Below are 14,517 nucleotides of genomic sequence, written 5' to 3' on the forward strand. Positions count from 1 at the left end.
AAGCTGGGAAGGACCCCAAGGCAGCCAAACCTGTTCATATTTGTAGGACAGGGAAGGTCTGAGGACGTTTTCTCTGTGCTCCATGTGCCACAGACTCCTCATTCAACCTCTGTCCATCTGCAGAGCAGATCCAGGTTTCAGAATAAAATTGTGAGGAGGGAAGAGGAGCAGGGATCTGCTGATTTGGGAAATGACACCACAGAGAGCTGATAGCTCCCAAGGAGACCTTTGAGCTCCTGTGGGTGTCTGGTTCTCTGCAAAGAGAGTGGCAAAGTCTAAGCAGGCCTGTGGCAAGGGGTGACCTGCTAGTATAAAATGATCAGTGCAAAATTAGCTGTTATAGAACAAATGTCAGTGAAAATCACCAAACAAATTTCTCCTCATTTGAGATTCCTTGGTGTCTCGGATTCACGTGGAGTTTCTCTGGAAGGAGACCCAAGGAGAATGTCAGTCACAGCCTGATTAGCATGAACTCCTTAAACCAAGGCTTCATCTTTGACAACTGTGATATAAACTTATTCTTCCAAGAGTAACCAGAGGACAGGTACCTACAGATGTCATCCATCACCTTCAGATCTACTGACTTCCTTGCAACCTGCCTTCATAGACTCACTTTGTATTCCTTGACCTTGGCTAGAAATGTTTTTTTTAGAGTTTGAACTCTGCTGGACAAGTTCTGGCCTGAATATGAATTTTCTTCTCTTCACAGGAAGCTGTGGAGACCTTATAATTGAGATGAAAGCTTCAGCCAGATGTGTAGTTTGTGTACATTTAAAAAAAGGCAATAAAAATATAGTGCTGATAATTTTTTTTCCATGCTTTAACTAAGGTAGCAGCTTTTCAGAGCTAAATTGAGGATGTGAGAAGGAAAACAATTCTGAAAGCAAGGAGGTTTGTGAAATAGCATCTCACAATGTCACTCCCTTTCTCCTTGGGACCACTCATTTCATAAAATTTTGAAGTCAGTCATCTTCATCCACAGTCTGAGTAAATATCTGATGATAATCTTGTCTTGGGACAGGAATTTGCTGTCATTTTTGCAGATGGGAAACATCCAGACAGTGTCGTAAAAGCCTGGTTTGTGGGGTTTGTTTGCCTGGTGTTCAGCCACTTGGGTTTTGTTTTGGACTGCCTTTAGTTAAGTCTTTAGTTTTAAGAGCACCAGGAACTTCTGAAGTTCTGGCAATCCTCACATGATCTAATCCATTAAAATTCAGGGCACCCCAGAACACTGAGGCTGTGGAAATTTGAGCTTGCGTGATTAATCTAAACCTCCAGATTGGGTAGAATCCAGAAACAGAGTTGCAGTTCTGGGATTTCATGTTTTCTCTGTTCAGGGCCTTGTTCTAACCAAAGTGATGAGTGGAAAAATTCATGCCTCTTTTGTGGAGGGCTGAGACAAGTTGTTGCACTGTGTAGAACACAACACAGCTCTCAGCACCCTGCTCTCCAAAATTGCCTTCTAGCATAAGATGTCTGGCATTAAATCCATCATAACGTTATTCATTCTTTCAGCATTTCCACAAGTTATCATGTGACACAGTTGTGACAGGGGGATGCTGCCAGGGTATGGATTTTGGCTGCTTCCTGCCCCAAACCCATCCAGCATTTGGTGTGATTGGTGCTCTGTCCAGCTGTACATGCTCATCTGAATTTCATAAATTGTTTATCCCATTGACAAAATAAATGTGCAGTCAAAATTAAAATTATTTATTAACAGGGGGAGCTGAAAGTGCCCTGCACTAGGATGTGGTGAAATCCAAGCTCTCTCAGCTGCTCAGGTGACTGAATCCTACGGACTCTCCCTGGGTGTGTAAATAGGACTAGGCACTTTGATTTTCTTTTTAAACAGCAAATTGCTGCCTTTGCAAAAGTTTATTCCGCATACACTCCACGTAATTCTTCCCAAGACCTCACCCTTTTTAGTTTCCTTCACCTCTCACCCCCCTTCTACTTTAAACACTGCCAAAAGAAGGCTGGATAGGGAAGGAAAAATTAGTTGGAAAAGGAAAACAAGCATCTGTACACAATCATATACTCCATCAGTGCAAATACAAGGCACTCGAGCCTTATACAAAGCTGTGAACATTATGTGCCAAATTTGTTGCAGATGTAGGCAGAAGCTAGAAAATATTGAAAAACAGAAAAGACAGTTAAAAGAGGCATACCAACTTTTACGAAGAAAATACTTATGAACATGGTCCTTAGTATTAAATTTGACAGAGCTCTTTTTTTTTCTGTCTGCTTATGAAATATTGTGCAGCCATTATTTAGGGGAAAAGTAAAGCAACAAGAGGTGGACCAGGTGCCTCCAGTGGTATGGGTTTTATCCAGATGTAATTTTTAAAAATGTATCTTTGCAGGCATCAAAACTCCTGTGGGCTCATTTTTAGAGAAGTGAGTTTCTCAACATATTCCAGCTTGTTGTGAGCAGTGAGAGTGGTGAGCTTGATTTTCTTTCTGTGGTTAACGTGAGCCTATTGTTATTTTATCACACAACCTAATCTAGATATAATTTCTGTACATTAGAATAATTCCTTAGAGGATTTGCTGACTTTAACAAAGAGAAGATTTAATATTTGTGTCTGCAGACTTCCTAAATTACTCTCTTTTTCTAACCTAATTTTATTTGAAAATTACTTTTACGTGCACCTTAATCCAATGAAAACAAAACAGAAAAACAGGACGCTTCCCTCTACCTTTTTTTTTTTAATTAGACATTTCTTATTTTAATGAAGACCTTGTTAAGGAGAGTTGAGCAGCAGAGTGTAGCCATAAGGTCCAGCTCCTCTGGTTGACTTTTTGTAACAGATTTGGACATGTAATCTGAAGGAGGCAAACTCTGGAAGAGCTTAAAATAAAACACCATCCGTACGTACAAATGGCAAAAAGTGGTTTAAATAGTTTTTATCTTTAACGGAGACATTGACTAACACTTCCTTTTTTAAAACAAACAAAACAAAACAAAACAGTTTGGGGAGAGAAGAGAGAGCTGCTTTTGCCATGGGAAAAGTGAAATATTTTGCCTAACATGGTATGGCTTATGTCCAAAAACATTTTAATTTTTTTAGTGCATGATGGGATTTTTATTTTGGTACTTCAGGAATTCATCCTCCTCTCTGCATCAGGCTTCTTGTGTCTTCACCTAGCTCAGCAAGAAGGGATGAGATCTTGGTGCAGCCTGGGGAATGCTGTCTGACTCAGAATTCTAATATTTAAGGGAAAATGAAAACTCTTCAGACCCTGAATTACACAAATTTCCATGCCAGTGTTCACTAAACCAACTTTGAGAACTGATCAGTTCTGTCAAAATGCCAACATTGGAACTTGGCATCTTAATTTTAGACATTTAGGTGGAATTTTTTGGATTATATAGCTATAAAATAGATGGAAGCACTTATGGGGTGGCAAGAATAGAGTGTCCTGGCAAATAGACTTTGCCCTTCGGTTTTGAGCTTGTAAAAATTACCAGAATGAGTTCCAGGACAATCCATAAATATATTTAGGGGTGCAACCCATGTCACTTGAGCCAGGTGCAGTTTGAGGAACTTGCACTTTTTCTGTTGACAAAATTCCAGTGGGCTGCAACCTGAGTTAAATCTATGAAAGGGATATCTACAGACTCATGGAATTCTCAGTGTGATCTAGAAGGTGAAAATGGGAAAGGGTGGGATTGGCTGGTCTATCCTCTATATACTTAGTGCAAAGTCCACCTAAAAATACAGAGCATGTTAGCAAAATATTTCATGTGGTTGCTGTGGCTTTGGAAGGGCAGGTGTTTCGTATTTCCTCCTGTATATTAAACTCACCAAAGTTGGAGTCACTCTAAGTTCTGGAACCTCCAAACAGTCATTCAAACCATCATGGGAAAAAATTCATTAGTGCTGGGGTTTTGGTGCTTAGAACTTTAGGCAGGACGCACATCACATGCTGCAAAAGCAGCTCCCACTCTGTCCAGTGGAAGTTCAGTAATTCAGAGTCTTTTCACATTAAATTGCATGAAGAGGACAGAAAAACAATCATCATTTGTGCAAGGTGAAGCAAGGATTTCCCTAGGTGCATTTGATTCTCCTCCAACACCCATTATCACCTTCCCATTTAATTCACTTAAAATTAATGGCCTTGAGTCCGTTAGAAATGACAAAATTTACTAATTTACGATTTTCTTCACTTTCAGTAGGTTTGAACTTGCATCTCTAATTAATTTTTAAAATTTTTTTGCAAACCTTACTTCCAAGGTTTTCTAATGCTTCTGTTCCCATGTGGGCTTCTAAGGGAGTGGTTGGGACCTTCTGTGTCACCCAGTACTAGAGGAGAGAGGCTGTGGTCTCTTTTTAGGGATTTCACTTGAGTTCCTTGACAGGAACAGCACTCAGAATCAAGTTGAGATCCAGCACAAACCTCAGGATTTTGGAGCTGCAGCTGGCAGCTCCATGTGAAAATAATTCAGTGTATTTGTCTGCATATGCAGAACACGTGTATGTATATACATACAAACACTTATATATCCTCATTCGTATGTTTTTTTTTCAAGAACTCTTTTCCTGTTCTGTATTTCAGTGTTTCCACACTCAAGAGTGACATAGTTTGGCAAAAAAATTATGATTCTCAAAGCTCTGCTGCGTAACAGTTTTGTAAGAACCACCTTAACAGAAACATCAGGCCTCTGTGTTCCAAATAATTTTATTGCAGTTAACAGCTCAGCCAGTTGTCAAGTGTGTTGTCACCACGGCCCTCTCTCTCCCTGCCAATAATGACACCAGTGAGTGTTGGATTTTTGTAGCATCTTAAACATTTAGGCACTGTCTTACAGCTGCACAGAAGCTTTTCTCTACCACTTTGGGAGGGGTGGTAGCTAAAAAGCCCTCTGTTATTTTAGCAAAAGCTATTTAGGGATGATACGGTTTCACAGGCATCAAATTAGTTGACCTGCATCAATTTGCATGAAAAATATGTCAAAAACACTTCCTGGATATTGTCTGGATGGGGTTTTATTTTTCTAAACTAAATATGGGATTTTTGATAGTTGTGAGTTCCCTTCAAGAATCATTTGTGGCCTTGACCTCTCCAATGCCTCCTCCATTCCTTGTGCTTGCAGGGGTGTCTTACCAGGAACAACCTCCTTGACATTAATACTTCCTAAATGTAAGGAGAATTTATAGGTACTTTCATTTGCCTCATGTATAATCCTTAAATTTATAAACTGTGCTCATGTGAGGTTTGTAGTGTTTCAGTTATTTCTTTTTTTCTTTTAAATGTTGATTGCAATTTATCCACTTGTAAATCTCTGCTTGAACTGTACTGCATTTTTATTGCCTTTTTTGCTTTTTTATGAATATGCCACAGAAATATTCTCTGTGTTTCAGCTGAATGTGGAAAGGGTATTATCTCAGTCAGCCTTCAGTAGTATGCTTAAATTGTCCTCTACTTTTATTAAAAAACAGCACTTCGGGAAAAAGTTCTACATCTAAAAAATGTAGAACCGGGAATTGTGACTTAGGAGTGATATGGAGAACTTTGTAACAAACTGATCCCCAAATTTTATCCTCTTTTTTATGATGTTAAATAATATCTTGGTTCTGTGGAAATTTACCTTTAGGAAACACAACTGGGTGTGATTCATTGTGGGAAGCAGGGAATAGAAATGTTGAGTTTTTGGAAAATTTAGTCTCAGTGATAATTTTTTTTTTCCTTTATTTTCCCTCTGTTTCCCAAAACATGTTCAGCATGGTAAAGTATATTTTTTCAGAGAACAGATGTGATAATTAAGAGCTGGAATAAATGTCAAAAATCCACGAAAAAATAGATGTTGAGTTGGCCATGAATTGTCTACCTAGACCCTTATTCTTTTCAACCCATGATATAATATTGCTTTTTTATAAACATATATATATACACACATATCCCCACATTTCACCCATACAGCTCTAGTATTGCTTTCTACACTAACTGATCAAATATTATGAGCTGGAAGATTATTTTGTTGATGAAAAAAGGTGTAAATCAAGTATAATAATTTTTTGTGGGGGTGCTATAAGGTTTTCGTTGCCTGCACCATAGGTAGTGCTTTAGTTGAGGACAATTAGAGCTTGAAACTCAATTTCTTAGGTGAGGAGTGATTTATGATTGCAAACATACATTCAAAATAATAAATATTTGGTAATTTTGCACATTCCTCCCATTGCTGTATATAATTATTTCCTGTGTGTAGCATTAGTGTCTCATGAGTAAAAAGCTTCTCATAACCTGTCCTCCTGCAGCGTTGCTAAGCTCAGCTATTGAATGCAATTTTTTGTGTGGTATTAGGTAAAAAGAAAGAAAAAGTTCTTTATCTAAAAGTCTCTACAGTCTTTCTACTATGGGCAGGGGAGTTTATAAGTTGCCATTGTTTTTCAGTGCAGTAAAAATATATTGAGAATTACTAGTGTACATATAATGCATTTAACATAGATCCACAAAAACCAGTTCCCCAGCTTGCTCTTGGTGAATTAAAAATTACTTGAATATAGAGTTATGCTGTTTTTTAGCTTTTTTCAGATCTAGGAAGATGATGCTGAACCCTTAGGCACAGAGTCCTTCACAGGAGTGTCTACTCAGCTCTTTGTGGTGATGATCAAGTTCTCTGTAGCTGATGTAAAGTAGTTGTAGTAACTCACAGTACAATACAGTGTTAATGATGTGCTTTGTTTCTAAATCTAAAAAAAATATATATGTATATATAGATATTTATAAAGTGACTCCACTCCTGCAGAGCTCACACCAAGCACTTCGAAAAGACTCTAGAAAAGAAAAACAGATCCTGGTCTGATGCTTTGGTGCTCTAGGAGGATTCCTAAAATCTTTATTTCTAATACTGGTGCCTTGATAAGACCAAAAGACAGGGAGATGTACAGGAAAACTTGACAAGTATTAGGAATTTCGGTTTCTGGTGGTTTAACATTCACAGATTGTCATGAAAACAGTCACCAAGTAAGAGAAGAGATATCCTAAGAACATATATAAAGAATACAAATATACATATACAAGGAATAAAAGTAAATCATTGTTTTACAAGATGGCAAAGTTTAATGGGGCACCACAGTGCTCTGTTCTAAGAAATTGTTCTTTATATTAGTGTGAGGTTTGGAAAACAGGATAAAAACTGAAGTGTCCAAATTTTCAGTTATGAGAACAATTACTTTCATATATTGGCATTAAATAAAATTCTCTACTGGGAAGTGCAAAATAAAGCATCTGGGAGAAGAATCTCCTGAACTAGGTGACCCATACAGATCCAGAGAACCATTGGTCACTTTAGCACAGGAGCTTTTCCCTTCCCCAGATGCTCTTAAAGGGAAAAAAGAACATGGGATGGTAGAATGGACAAGAGTTGGAAGCAAATGTCATGAAAAGGTGAATGCAAACCTGAAGTTTCTGATTCAGGCTGTGGATAAAGGGTGGATTATGACTTTAAATGAGAAATCACTAAGTTGCAGTGTTGGTATTCCAGCTGTTCACCTCCTGATCCTCCAGGTCAGGAGTTCCTCGGGGTTTCCGAGACTTTGCCTGTCCTCAGAAGTACCCCAAACCCACGGTGTCTCTCCATTCTGTTATGAGACTGCTTTGTGCTCATGGAGTGAACCTGGTCCCCTGCTGCGTCTTCCTCAGACCACCTGCAACTCCTTTAGATTCTAATTCAACACCACCTCAGTTTCTTTTGCCAGCAAAAATACTGAGTTCAGCTGCAGCTGCATCAATTAGCTCCTCAAGCCTGCGAAGAGTGACACCAGTGACACTTTTTTGGGTGAGTGAGGGACCCACTGGTGAGTGCATAAATGTAATGATCAATCCTTCCTTTCATGTTGCTGTGTTTAGACATTCTTTTACCACCAAGTGCTTTGCAGGTGAAAATCCCCTGCTCTTCACTCATAAAACACACAAAAAATATTGTGCATCTGTCACAACCGAGCTTCACAGGTGTGCAGCAGCACAGATGCTGGTTAAAAATGACCTCTATAAATATAGATATACTTTTATATATATTTATATATTCTTGTTGCTCAGAGATAATTCGGATTTTTGGCCCTTCATGACAAGACAGACATTGAGGTGCTGGAATGAGTCTTATGAGGAGCAGCTGAGTGAGTTAGGGGTTGTTTAAGCTGGAGAAAAAGAGGTTCAGAGGAGACCTTATCACCCTGTCCTCGGAGAGGAGGGTGTGGTGAGGTGGGGATCAGTGTCTGCTTTCAGGTAAGATGAGAGGAAACATCCTCAAGCTGCACTAGTGGAGGTTAGGATGGGATATTAGGTTAAAATTCCACCACCAAAAAGATTTTCAAGCATTGGAACAGGCTGTCTTGTCGGGAAAACATCACTGGAGGTATTCAAAAAGCAGGAGATGCAGTGCTTGCAGACATGGCATAGTGGTGAACTTGGAATTATTAAGTTTAGGGCTGGACTTGATGATCTTGAAGGTCCCTTCCAACCTAAAATATTCTCTGATCCTACGTGACAGGTGTCTTGTGGTCACTGAATTTCACTGTGTTAGTGTTTTCCTGTGCTTGTTCCAGATAATGTTTCTCATCCCGTGTCAAGTATGTGAGCTCCCCTAGGGGGGCTGTCTTCATCCTCCCAGGATATGGACAGGACCTGCTTTTATTTGGAGTGGTTTGCTGAGGCACTATTACTTTATAAAATATCAAAACCTGCTCACTTGGCTCTTTGGCTGTACACCAGCCTGTGTTATCCTGAAAGTGGAGGTGAATTTTTGATTTCAGGGTCTAAGACTCCTGCTAATTTGCAATTTACCCAGACCAGGCTTGTCTTTCCACAGAGATTCAAGAGTTTTAACCCTCAATGATGAACCCTAGAATTTAACCCTAGAATGATGAACCCCTCTGCCTATGTTGTTGCGGTTTTTGTTTGGTTTTGGTTTTGGGTTTTTTTAACTACTAGGATATGTTTGGCAAAAGATTTTTGAATTAAGAGTGTCTTTTGAACAAACTATTGAAGCTACTTGAACTCTTCCAGCAAGAATTAGGGTTTCACTCAGATGCTGCAATGAGCAGTTGAGGACACTTAACTGTGCTGAGAGGGATTCAAGGACTGTAGGGGATTATTGGGATGATGGGGAGCACACCCATCGGTGAGATGATGAAAAATGGACCTCTGGAGCCCAGAGAAATGGGAGTCATTTCAAGGGCTGAGCAGATGGATTAGGGCTGCAGCAGCAGCAAGCACCAGAGGTTTATTACTGACCTCATGGGCCACTCACTGGGGCAGGGCTGACAAGTGGAAAGAACCTGTTTTCAGTGGTTTCCAGGGGTTTGATATGTTTCTTTTCAGGCTGACAACGAAAGGAAGAAAAATTTTTCATTGTTTTTCTCCAGCTCTGGGAGATGGAAGAGTGCACATCAGGTATCTACTTTATCTTACTGATTTCAGGCAATAATTTGTGATGGAAGAAGTGCAGACATTAAGTCCTGCTCAGCTTGACTCAGAAAAGAGGTTTTTAGTTCAGATCACTTTTGGGCAGAGCTGGTACTTGACATTCTCATTAAAAGTAACCACATGCAGTACTACTTGTTGCAGGAGTTGCAAACTCCTTTGCTCATTTTATTTTAGTTTCAGTGGGAGGAACATCTCTTTGGCCCTCAGAGTGCCTAAATGCAGAGGAATGCTGCCTGCCAGTGTATCCACATGCCTCTCCTTACATTTAGAAATCATAATGGGGGATATACCCTGAAGTGGAAACACCAGAGGACTTATTTGTGACCCTGCAGTGATACAACTCTATCAGAGTCACAGAAATGGTGCTGATTTATACCAGAGAGCAGACCCTTGGCACCCAGAGCAACAGGGATGGTAAAAAGCCAGCCTGAGGCTTTTCTCCTTTGCTGCTTTGCTGCTTCAGGTCTCTGCCATGGATTACTTCTCACTTCTCCCTCTTCTTCCAGCAGGATGTGGATGCAGCCACTGAGGCTTTGCATAAGTGGAAAAGGTGAGCAGCTCTGTGGAGGGCCCGTGCTGACAGCAAACACATCCAACAAAACACAAGTCAGGATGGATCCCTTCCCATAATCTCCTTTCTCTCATGCAACTTGACAGAAAAGCACAGCAGAGGCAGCTGGGTTTGCTGCTGATCTCTTGCCTTTCACCTGGATTTTTGTTTCCTCTGTCCTAATGTCTCCTGTCAGCTTTTGCTGTGTCCAGCCTTCCTTTTTGCTGAGCAGCAGGCAGAAGAGAGGGGATCTAATTTAGGGGACAGCCATCAACACACTGTAAATTTGGCAGCATGTCACGAGCAGACGTCAATATGCTGTGTAATTTATAAGGCAATGTGTCCATTTTTGAGGCCAGCCCTGAATCTCAGTATATCAAAAAGCAGAAGAATAGACTGCTGCTGCCACTTATAATAACATGTCCAGAAATACACTGTGTGAAGGGTCTTGTATCTATCAATGAAAGTGTTTTAATTCTCCTTTTAGTGGCTATGTGTTTAGTAGAAGTTATGGCTAGGATGACTTCATTGGTAAAGCTCCACTTTATGCAGCAGGAAGGGAGAACAAAAGATGTAATAATCTCTGGTGTGTCATGTGGATTCTCATTGTGTGGCATCGACTTCAGTGGACTGAAAATTCTCTAGTTAGGTTTTTTTATCTGCTCCAGAGTTCCTGGCTAAATAAGAGTTCAAAAGTCAAGATTACAGCCTGATGTTTGTTGAACATGTTTGATAAAATTGAAGGGATAGAGAAGTTCTGGAGGCAGCTTTAAAACGCACCCATTGCTTTCATTGCTATTTTATCGAGGAGATTCTTCACTCTGGGCAGAGCAAACCCACCCTGTGGCCCTGCTTGTGCATCCCAGCCCACATCCCACAGGGATAAGCTTACCCTTTCCTCTATGAGGGAGGTGGACAGGGATTTTTTTCTCTGGCCATGGGGAGGGGAAGGAGGGTGATCTGTGCATTTCCATTCCTTTCCTGTTCTAGTCTGATGGCAAGTGCTGAAGGGCAGGGCATGACATGAATTCTACTGCTATAAAACCTTGAGTTTGTTAATTTATTTATTGTTTATCTAATTATTTATTTGCCCAGAAGTCCAGACTATCCAGAGGATACAGAGGATATTTTGAACTGAGGAACTACCAGGACTGAATTAGCTGATGGGCCTAATCTTGAAGCCAGGCATAATTTGGTCTGGCTATTCACCTGAGTGGAGAAAAAACATTTTAAGACAAAGTATACCTTGTCGAGACTCACGAAAACCCCTAAGAACATGAAGTACATACCAAAATAATTGAACTCATAAGACAGAAGTTGACTCCTCTCTCTCTCTGCCTCACTGCCTGCAGAGGAATGTCAGATTAGTGCAGAAGCCAACACAGACATGGAAAGTGCCATAGTGCAGCAGAGATTTAACACCAAATCAGTGCTGAGGGGCATCTGAGCCATCTCATTCACTGCAAAGCAGGTGGCAGAAAGCAGCCATGTCCAGAATCCAGAGGAAGGGTTTTCAGGGCTAGAGCTAAACATGCCTTGGTATCAGACCTGGGACTTGCACGCCAGGCTAGAGGACCAGTGTCAAGGTCAGCTCAAAGCTGCTGCACTGGTGGGCTAGCACTGGAGCCTTGGTACCAGTAAACTGCATGGAAACTAGAAAAATCTCCAGATATTCTGGCAGTTATTGTCTAGGAGCTTTACCCTGAACTGGTCCTGCTTACTCAAACAAGGTCAGGGAAGGTTTTCCACAAGGAAGGGTTTCATGAACTCCAGGGTCCTATCAGCCTCCTCAGGACCAGCACACAGATGCAAGCCCTGATTCACAGCTGTGAGGAAGGGCCACTTGAGGTGCATTCATGCTCTTTTCCAAAAGCTCTTTTGGACTTCTGGGAATCCAGGGGTCTGTCTCCAGGGGGAGAACAAGTCAGGTACCAAGTCTGTGGCTATTGACTTCCTCGCTTTCAGCAGGACGCTGCTGTGTTTGCCATATGACATTGCTGCAGAGGCAGACAGTCCAGGGCCAGTGAGGGATGGAGAAGTATCTGGTGGACAATGATTCCTTCGGGATTGTACTGTCTAGAAGATGGAAGAGGGCCAGGAAAGATCAAAGGCACAGCCTCTGCTAAAAAATAGTGATTACAGCTGTGTGCATATATGGTTGTGGGGGGCATTCTGTTTTCTGTTTTGATTTAATTATTAAGCTGTTAGGAAATATAATTTCAGTTCAATTTCAAAGCAGGTTTTTTTTTTTTGTGAATTAAAAAAATTTTTTTGCTCAGAAGTCAATGTGTGCATGTATGTAATTGCAGCTTCACAAGCTGTCATTGTGGCATTGTAAAGGTAAGCTCAGTTTCTTATGCAGTAGCATTATAAAACTGTGTGTAAAACTGAAATGGTTCACTGAAAAGGAAACCATAAAACTGTATAAAGATTCATGATCCCTTACTGGTCTTATTTTAACAAGAAACTATAAAAGGAAACATTTTTTTTCTGTGCTAAAAGTAAAGGTCACTCAGTAGCTTTCAGTTTTCTTCCCTTCTTTCCCCCTTCTTGGCACTCATGTCACTTTCTGAAAATATTTCATTCGTTTTTCTTTCATTTCTCCCCTTTCAAGCTCACCATCTTTCACTCTAACAGCTTCTTTCTTCTCTATCGTTATTTCCCAGCAAACCAATATCCTTAGGGGTTCTCCTGCCTTTTATTACAAAGAGTTCATCTCATCCAGCCCTGTGAACTGCAGGGCAGATAAGGAGCTATTTTCAGCACTGTAATGTTCTAGAGGTAGTCTGCACACCACTTCAAAAAGACTCATTCTTTAGTCATTCCTAAACTTTCTTTTCCTCAGAGCCTCTGTAGCATCTCAGAACAATGGTAGAGAACCAGTGGTCATTTGTAAAAAATGGCAAGGAAACACTGAAAATTGTGTGCTAGACTCCAAACACAGAAGTTACTGACATTTCACTCTTGTGAGGAGATACAGGGTCAGTCAATTCTTATTTTTAAGAAGTCAGATACTCTGATTATTGAATATTCAGAGATTTTATGGACTAGAACTGTCATTTCTCTAATCTCTGGGTTCTCTCCTGGGTCTTAACACTCCAGAAGTATAACATGAATGTTTGCATTTGAAGAGTGGCTTCTGCCTCTCTGGCCAAATTCTGTGCAGCCAGGTCCTGGAGTTACCAAATAATTTTACCTTTTAAGGTACCAAATTTCTGATGAATGTAGGTCATGGCACCTGCAGGACCCTCTCATGGACTTTATTGCAGATGCCTGTCCAAAGCCCTGTATATTTTTAACAGGTTCTGTGCCATTCAGTAGCATAGATGTTCTCATGGGGTTTTCACCACTAAAATTTTTACTTTTCCATGGGCTTAAGAAGTCAGTGAATTACTGATTAGTTATGCATTACAAAAATCTTGAAAATCTACCATTAGCATGAGATTTTTGTTTCCTTCCTCTCTTAAGATATGCTTGCTTTTATCTGGCTTTCTATTTATCTATTTGTTGTTCCTACATAGCCTCTGTAAATAAAAAAGTCTTTCTAATGTTTCCCAGTCCAATGATTTTTTTTTCTGTTTATTTTTTTGGCAAGAAATCTTTATTTTAAGGCAACAGCATATTGACTTTTCTAATTTTCCTTCCCTGCTCTAGTAACTCTAGTTGAGTTTTAGTGGCAGCTACTTCAGAAACCAGAGTCTTGTGACAGCTTCACAGATTTTACTCAGTAATTTATGTTGTGCTTTGTAAAGCTGCAGACCACTGGAGCTACTGCAGGTGCATGTTCTTTTCTTCTTTCTCCATTTGGAATTGAAAAGCTCTTCCTTATTTTTAGTTTATTTTTGTTAATTTTATTCAAGCTCCCTCTGGTTAATATTCTCATCATCTCTTTCTGTTTGCAAGTACCCAAGAATAAAAATAATCTTCTATTTATTCCACTATTTGTTTTTCTTTAATCACTTACTTCTGTAAGAGAAATGTTTGGCTGGTAATATAGCAAAAAGGAAAGCCTTTTTTTTCTCCCTGAAAGGACTACCACAAAATTCAGGGTTATTTTAAAATCAGATATTTCAACCACCTCTAGAAAACCTTAAAATAGTGTAATTTTTTCCTTTAATTAGCTTAAATGTTATGTTTAAAAATGTGATGTGAGATAGAAATGAAACTCTAGCAGAATTCTATCTAGGGCAAAGTGGCAGCTGATGAATCTGAATTTCCAGGCAGATTTTCTCCTGAGTGCTTGCAAAGCAGTTGTTGGATGTTCTTCAGTGAGAGGGGTTTCAACAGTGTAAGACTGGGACACTTTAAAATGTGTTTTGCCTGTGGAAGGTGATCTGCAGGGTTTGGCAGGGCATGGAGCACTCCCCTGGCACTGCCCTCTTGTCTTGCCCAGCCTGTTTGCCCTCTCCCAGACACACTCCCAGAGGATGCTTTGGGAAGGAGTAACCTTGGCTGTGGCTCTGCTGAGGCCCTGGCAGGGGGCTGGGGTTGCCCTTTTGAGTACAAAAGAGGAATGTCACTGCTGGTACATGCTGCTG

This window comes from Corvus hawaiiensis, chromosome 2 (assembly GCF_020740725.1).
Source record: "Corvus hawaiiensis isolate bCorHaw1 chromosome 2, bCorHaw1.pri.cur, whole genome shotgun sequence".
NCBI lineage: Eukaryota > Metazoa > Chordata > Aves > Passeriformes > Corvidae > Corvus > Corvus hawaiiensis.